The sequence below is a fragment of the Saccostrea cucullata genome, unplaced genomic scaffold, assembly GCF_032062105.1.
Source record: "Saccostrea cucullata isolate Sc308-1 unplaced genomic scaffold, CSIRO_AGI_Scuc_v1 ctg8486, whole genome shotgun sequence".
Classification (NCBI taxonomy): Eukaryota; Metazoa; Mollusca; class Bivalvia; order Ostreida; family Ostreidae; genus Saccostrea; species Saccostrea cuccullata.
This window is the reverse complement of record NW_026921560.1, coordinates 9,961-18,813: the sequence shown is the minus strand read 5'-3', so window position 1 is coordinate 18,813 and position 8,853 is coordinate 9,961. Positions and strand designations below refer to the sequence as shown.

At 32.8% G+C, this 8,853-nt stretch overlaps 1 long non-coding RNA gene across 1 annotated transcript; it reads right to left on the bottom strand.

Annotated features, from left to right (window-relative positions):
• Positions 1 to 42: 42 nt before the first annotated feature.
• Positions 43 to 8,289, bottom strand: LOC134260320 (uncharacterized). The gene is made up of 3 exons (XR_009990526.1): positions 7,913 to 8,289; positions 1,956 to 2,047; positions 43 to 875 (listed from the first exon to the last, which is right to left on the bottom strand). It is a non-coding gene; the product is annotated as an uncharacterized LOC134260320 (long non-coding RNA).
• Between the last annotated feature and the right edge of the window lie 564 nt (positions 8,290 to 8,853).

Here is an 8,853-nt window from a genome sequence, read left to right as displayed (position 1 = left end):
AACACTGCGACATTTAAGTCCGGACACGACAAAGTCCGGACTTTTAGGTACCCTTTCGAAAAGACCTACATTAGATTTTTTTCTATATTTTGGTGGGATTTTTTATTCTGACCTCATCATGTCAATCTCAACTTCCACATTGTAGTAGTTTTCTCATAAACCTCTGTCAAAACCTAAAATCCCATGGGAGAATGGCGGGATTTTTCATCCCACCAAAAATCCCACCAAAATCCCATGGGAGAAAAAAATCTTTGAGGGATTTTTTCTCCCATGGGATTTTTTCTCCCATAATAGGCGACATAGGATTAAAAATCCCATATTTGCCCTTCTTAGGATTAAAAATCCTGCAAAGTACATAATACTGGGTATTTTTAATCCCATGGGATAAATAAATAAGCAGATATGGGAATAATGGGATAAGAATGCAATGTCTGAATATACTTTATGAAGCATTTTATCTTCAATCATATACAAATTCAAATTATTTTTTATGAGGCAGATCTAGAGGCATAACAATGCAAAATTGACTGCTATATATCCATTGTTTAACTGCTTTTGTAGAGCCATTTTAATTAAAGTGAGGGTCATAAACAAATCCTATTGCCAGAGAAAACTCAACCAAATGACTTGCCAAGAGAAGAGGAGTGTTTGAGATACTGATTTTTATTTGTTAAGAAAAAGTACAATCAACCGAAAGGGGACTTAAATTTGTGCGAGTGACACTGTCTTATCTTTGTTTGCATACAATACTGAAATCTCCTGATTCTGTTGAGTAATGACCAGTTTCCAAAACTGCTTCCTGATGGAAAAAAACTGCATTAGTGGGAATCTTCTGTAAACACTTGGATGGACAGCAATTCTTCTTTTTTAAAAAACTATAATAAAAAAATCCTTTGATCCACCACAAATATTTTAAAATAAAAAATTTACTCCTCAAGGATCCACCACTAATGTAAGTTAAGACCATGATCACACATGGCATATAAGCTTAATGTTGAAATCAGTTAGCCATAATCATTTATATCCTTTGATCCACAACAAATATTTAAAAAAAAATAAAATTAATATCCACTCCCCATGGATCCACCACTTATAAGTTTAGATCTTGATCATACATGACATATAATCTTAATGTTTGAAATCAATTAGCTATAAGCCTATAATCATTAATATCCTTTTACCCATCACAAATACATGTATTTAAAATTAATATCCACTCCCCTTGGATCAACCACAACTACTATATAACATAAATACCGGTATCCACTCCCCCTTGGACCCATCACTTTAAAATTAAGATCATGATCAAACATGACATATAAGCTAAATGCTGATATAAATTAACCACAATCATTGATCATTAATATTCTTTGATCCTGCACCCACCACAAATATTTAAAAAAGATTAATATCCACCCCCTTGGATCCACCACTTATAAGTTTAGATTTTGATCACACATGATATATAAGTTAAATGTTTAAAATCAATTAACCATAAACATCACATGATTATTATTGATTCCTTTGACACATTACAAAATTTAATACATGTATTTAAAAATATATCTATCCACCCCCTTGGATCCACCTCAACTATCAAAACAATTACTGGTGAAATATACATGCCTTTGGTCCATCACTTATCACACAAAGAAAGGTTACTTAAATGTTTAAATAAATGCGCAATAATTATTAGTATATGTTATGATGATCTACAATAAGCATGATAAGTAATTAAAAATTCAATATCAACTCCCCTTGGATCCACCACTCATAACTTTGGACCATGATATCACATGACTTATAAGCAAACTGTTTGAAATCAAATAGCCATAATCAAAAAGATAAAGCCTCTTAATTAGATCAACCTACAAATAACTCATTTTGATTTGTCTGGGGTGAATGTGAAATTCAAAACCATGCAATAAACAAAGGAAAATATTGGAACCCATTACCTTTAGATCCACCATCCTGTCTTTTGGATATTGATCACCAATCTGATTTATTCTCTTTATCTTTTAATCATTATGTTGGGTATCTTCATCATCTTTATGAATGAATATATAAGAATGAAATTTAATTACATCTCGTATGTTTCTCTTTATTAACCTAACTGAAATAACCACCTACCGGCAAAAAAAAAAAAAACCCCAGGTACATGTAATGAATATGATGAAATAAGACATTTTTATCAATGCATTCAAAGCTTAATACTACGGTGCTTTATTTACCACCAGTTTTTGAAATGTATCCCTATCACCATGATCACATCCATCAGCTTGACTATTAAAACTACATTGGATAACAAATCAATTAAGTTTTTACATACATTATGTTCACTATAATTAATGTTAGAATTTATATGTTGGAAGTGAACAATAATTCTTTATGTTTCTAATTTAGTGTTACTAGGGGTTTTGAAAAAATATCAAATTGTGAAAATGTTTGCATTATTCAAAGAAATATACAAAAACAAGATGTGTATGTGAAACACTGTGCCCCCACAGCAACAAAGTTTGAAAAATCTATTCTTAGCATAAAGGTTACAGTCAAGGTCACAAGGTCATTGACCTCGGTGTCGTTTGAAAGCACTTAACTAGTGAAGTAGGCATACCAAATATACTTGTCAAAATTTCTAAGTCCCCACTTTTATTTTTTCAAAATTTTAAAAACCTAAACTTCAATTTACTAGTTGCTTACAAATATGCCTTTCATTTGCAATACTTACCTGTCAAGGTAAAAAAAATTGTAATCGAATGTGTAATTACTCGACCGTGACCGTTTTTGTTGAAAAGCATGAAGTTCAAATTCCATATGTTTTTCGGGTTTATTCTTAATATTTTTTACTTCCATGTGTTCTCCATCTTTTATTGATAACGAAAAACAGAAAATGTTTGAATAAAATGCGGTGTATGTCCACACAACAATGTGAAAGTGAAGTTGAAATGGCCTAAGCTGGTCGTAGTAAACAAAAGTTCTGTTTTTCTTCACTGTATGACTTTATTTTACTTAAAACCTTTATAATTACCACCCGGAAAACCTACAAAGCGCACCTGAATTCCTTTTAACCGTTAAAAATTGCTAGATTTCAACAAACACCAGAAAATCATCCTAGAGTTTATCCGGAAAAATCAATGGAACCGGAACCAAAAGTGCCCTCCCTTCAATGTCAAACTGGAGAAGTGGGGAATACATGTAAGAAGACAATTTCGATAAGCCCCCTTGTCTTCCTAATCTCAACCCTAAATAGCATGTATGGAAGCAGAAAGACCGGAGTGTGAAACAGCTTTCCCAGCAGCAGTATCTAGCGGAACTAGAACGACCTAGTATCCACATGGAAAAACATTCAATGAAATAGTTTTTCTTAAATAGTGTGAACTCTTTGAGGAACGGTTGTCTTGATTTGAATTCGTTTGAATGGAGAATAATGCAGTATTAAACGTTGTGAATTTTTAATTCTAGGGTGCCTTAACGTTTCTGCATATTGTGTTAAAGTGCTTCAATAAAATAAATCAAGTGAGGAAAAATTATTTTGCTATTTTATTATCCTGTATACTTATTAAGTTATACTGTTAAAATAATTCAATTTAAAAGCGGTTTAAAGCAAAAACTTGCCTGGGGACTTGGAAATTTTGACTAGTATATCAAGTTTCTATCTCCTATTGTTTAAAAGTTATACCGAAAGTTCGAAAAATCTAATTTTAGCATATAGGTCACAGTCAGGGTCAAAAGGTCATTGTCCTTGGTGTCAGTTGAAAGTGCTTAATTAGTGGAGTCTATGCATTTTATATATGAAGTCTCTATCTTGATCTGTTCAAAAGTTATGGCCAAAGTTAAAGTTGATAACAAATAGAACAAGCATTTGAGAGTAGCATTGCATAAGCAATACATGTCCCCTACCGGGTTCCCCTTTTTCTTCTGGATGCCATTTTATAATATGCAAAAGTCATGTCCAAGGTAAAACTGAAAGATTTTCAAGTTGTAAATGCCTTAAAACTAATAAAATAATCCACATTAAGACGAAAATTCAACTCATTTCTCCACCGTCCTTTCCTCGCTTCATATTTTTGTCGACAATCGGAAGTTAGCGCAGTTAGAATCTGATCTCAATTTAGCGATTATGAAAAAATATTCAAAATGCCCTAATTCTGTCAAAAATCAATGAAGCAAAGCAAAATTCAAACTTGATCTGTAACTCATTAAGACACACTCACATACCAAAATTCAGCTCAATATCTGCAAGCATTTAGAAAAAAAAGTGTGGAAAACCAAGTGGGACAGACTGATGGGGACAGACAGCTAGACAGACGGACGGACGGACGCAGAGGAAACCTATAGCCCCCCCCCCCCCGGTAGGGGACTAATAAAAGTAGGTCAAACTCCAAGGTCAAGGACAAGGGTCAAATTTGGTGGTACCCAAAGAAAGGTTATGTCACAAGTAACACACCTATGAATTATGAAAGCCATAGCCCCTACCACTCAATAGTTATGGGCTAGGTTAAATGGGGGACAAACAGACAGACAGACAGAGAGGAGGACAAAAACAATATACCCCCGATCTTTTTTAATTACAGTGATTTCTTTTTCATCAAACATAGTTTTAGAAGAGTGTACAAATCCAGATAACATTCAAAGTATTGTACCCAGGTGATTCAAAAATGAAACCTGAATATCCAGGGAAGATTTCTAATGAAGTTCAAACTAAATGTTGCATGTATGACCTTTAAAGAACTGAATTTTCATTCTGCATAATCCAGTTTTACTTCAAACATAATTCTTGAATATTGATCGAATTGCTTTTGCATTGAAATAGATCTAAATGTATGTCAAACTTGATATATTTTTTTTCTTCATTCTGTCAGCTACTTAAACTTCCTAAATATAAATTATTGTTAATTATTTAAAAGAAGACCTAAATTTTTATAAAAAGCATCTACCGGGTATGTGCAACATCATGTCAAGGTCAGTCAATCCCTTTTAGTGGTTAATGGTTCTATTGATTTTTGTCATCCTTTTTATCAAATGCAAGATTTCATGATAATTAATAATTGAATCTCAATCAAATAGCATGTATCTGATAGACCGTGTGTTGCTTTCCCAGCAGCAGTATCACAAAAACCTTAATGAAATAGTTTTTCTTAACCTCTTTAAAGGAACGGTTCTTGATTTGAATTCGTTTGAATGAGAATAATGCAGTATTAAACATTGTGAATTTTTAATTCTATGCCTTGATTTCTGCATATTGTGTTAAAGTGCTTTAATAAAATAAATCAAGTGAGGAAAAATTATTTTGCTATTTTATTATCCTGTATACTTATTAAGTAATACTGTTAAAATAATTCAATTTAAAAGCGGTATAAAGCAAAAACTTGCCTGGGGACTTAGAAATTTTGACTAGTATATCAAGTCTCTATCTCCTATTGTTTAATAGTTATACCGGTTAGAAAAATCTAATTTTAGCATATACTAGTCACAGTCAGGGTCAAAAGGTCATTGTCCTTGGTGTCAGTTGAAAGTGCTTAATTAGTGGAGTCTATGCATTTTATATATGAAGTCTCTATCTTGATCTGTTCAAAAGTTATGGCTAAAGTTAAAGTTGATAACAAATAGAACAAGCATTCTGAGAGTATTGCATAAGCAATACATGTCCCCTACATATGATAGGTTCCCCTTTTTCTTCTGGATGTCATTTTATAATATGCAAAAGTCATGTCCAAGGTAAAACTGAAAGATTTTCAAGTTGTAAATGCCTTAAAACTAATAAAATAATCCACATTAAGACGAAAATTCAACTCATTTCTCCACCGTCCTTTCCTCGCTTCATATTTTTGTCGACAATCGGAAGTTAGCGCAGTTAGAATCTGATCTCAATTAAGCGATTATGAAAAAATATTCAAAATGCCCTATTCTGTCAAAAATCAATGAAGCAAAGCAAAATTCAAACTTGATCTGTAACTCCTTAAGACACACTCACATACCAAAATTCAGCTCAATATCTGCAAGCATTTAGAAAAAAAAGTGTGGAAAACCAAGTGGGACAGACTGATCAGGGGACAGACAGCTAGACAGACGGACGCAGTGGAAACCTATCGCCCCCCCCCCCCCCCCGGTAGGGGACTAATAAAAGTAGGTCAAACTCCAAGGTCAAGGTCAAGAGGTCAAATTTGGTGGTACCCAAAGAAAGGTTATGTCACAAGTAACACACCTATGAATTATGAAAGCCATAGCCCCTACCACTCAATAGTTATGGGCTAGGTTAAAGTTGGGGGACAAACAGACAGACAGACAGGCAGGACAAAAACATATACCCCCGATTTTCGATCAGGGGGCAAATTCATTAAAATAATTTCCAGATTTCTTTTTCATCAAACATAGTTTTAGAAGAGGTGTACAAATCCATATAAGACATTCAAAGTATTGTACCCAGGTCCTTCATTAAGTGAAACTCTGAAACTCCAGGGAAGATCCTAATAAAGTTCAAACTACCGGTATGTTGCGTATGACCTTTAGAGAACTGAATTTTCATTCTGCATAATGCAGTCAGGCGATATTGATCGATATTGCTTTTGCATTGAAATAGATCTAAATGTATGTCAAACTTGATATATTTTTTATTCTGTCAGCTACTTAAACTTCCTAAACATAAATTATTGTTATTTAAAAGAAAACCTAAATTTTTGTAAAAAGCATCTACCGGGTATGTGCAACATCATGGTCAGTCAATCCCTTTTAGTGTATGGTTCTATTGATTTTTGTCATCCTTTTTATCAAATGCAAGATTTCATGATAATTAATAATTGAATCTAATCATATGTCATCTGTAAGTCTGTTGGTCTGCTCATCTGTCACAAAAACTTAAAACCTTGGTCATAACTTTTGAATGAGATGAGATAGGGCTTTCGACATGTTCAGATTATACATGCATTCCCTGTGGTAATTCCTTTCATAATGAACTAGTACATGTAACTATGTTTTTAACTAATAATGATTTTTGACCATGGTACCTTGACCTTGAAGTATGACCTACTTTTCAAAAATCCTTTTGACTTTTGATTTAAAAGAGATAGGGTTTCATATTTTACATGTGCATTATCTGTGACATGATATTTCTGTGCATGCTATATCTGACACCTTAATATTTACCTTCATGTTTGACCTAATTCAAAAAAGTGGTGCTACATTACATTTTAATGACATATGATAGGTCTTTCATATTTCACAAAATATGTCGTATATGCTATCATGGCTTTTATAACAACATTTCACCAAATATGAATAATTCGCATGATACAGAAAAAAAAAATTATGATTCCATAAGGTACCTCCATAAATATCATATGATTGGTTCTTTGATTTTGACGTTATAATTTTTGGTTCACATTTTTTTAAAAAGAAAAATAGAGATTTTACATCTATACCACTGCAGCAGTTGATCAGATCCACCCTTGTGAGTACCCATAACAGAACATAAATCCCCCTCCCCCATTTAGGGCTTCATTTTTAATTTATTCCAAATGTCAGACCGAACTTTTATTAGTATCCATAAAAATACACTGAACTTGAACTTGATTAACCTTAGACAGGCACAATGTGACATTAAAATCTAACTGATATGTGACATCCTAGCAGACAAAGTTGCAACTTGTGGGAAAAAGCTATCCATGCCAAAACATATTCCTCCTCCCTTGGGTAAGACAAAAAACTAATAAACGTTATAAAAAAAAAATTGACCATGTTTACATCCCAAAAAATCTTCAGTCTCTCTGTGGTAATATCTACCTGTCTACCACATAGAGATCCTTGATTCCATTTTGCAAGAAATAACCCCAATCAAATTCATAGCATGCACAGTGTAATGGGCTAGTAACAGCTGAGTAATATACAGGTCCAGTACTGGACCTGATATACTTACATCACTCCAGTCTCGTACACATATTCATTTCTTCAGACACTGACAGCAGAATTCCAATGGAACTTTTGGGGATGATGTTAATGGAGTAATTCACACACGCTAAATCAATCAAACTGATTTAAAAACCTGCGTGAATTAACCCTTGTTAAAATAAAGTTTAGTTTTAAAACTTCTTACTTCCATCATCATGACGGTGGTCTTCTTACAAAGCGCTCATTTGATTTTGACAAAGTGTGGACTAAAAGGCCGAATTGACTTTGACCTAGTGTTCACTAAAAGGCCGAAAAGATGATAACCCAACTGCAGTAGATTTATTATTTTTCTAATTGGAATTTTCAAATCTACTTATATCAACTGTATATTAACTGCTCAATCTGGTCTTGTTCTAATTTTTTTCTTCTCAAAATTAATTTACTGTTACAAGGATATGTAAGATACCAACATTACTCAGTTTTCTATAAAAAATATTCATTGAGATACAGCTAAATCCCCCCTCCTCTACCAAGTTAATACTATGGTAAAGTAATATAAAGAAAATGCAGTATATTATACCCCAAAATGGTACAGTAAGAAGTCGGCATAAGAAAAAGTTGCCCCCCCCCTCAAAATAGCATTTCCGAATATAGAAACTTGCGTATTTGGGCAATGTTTTTTTTATTTTGTGCTTATCAACTTCTCCAGGCCAAATAATTAAAAAAAAAAACAAAAAAAAAAAACAAGCGAATGGCTGACATTTAAAAAACTATTCTACGTGCCTGAATCATCAGTTGATTTATTTTTCATTTCCATGTTTTTTTTTTAATTGAAAGAATTAACTATCAATTAATAAAAGTTTTGTGTTGACAGTTGTGCCAGATGGTATAACAATAACAACATGCTATATTGCTATACAATAAAATAAATTTTATACATTTTATTTTATAATTTTAATTTTATTTTTA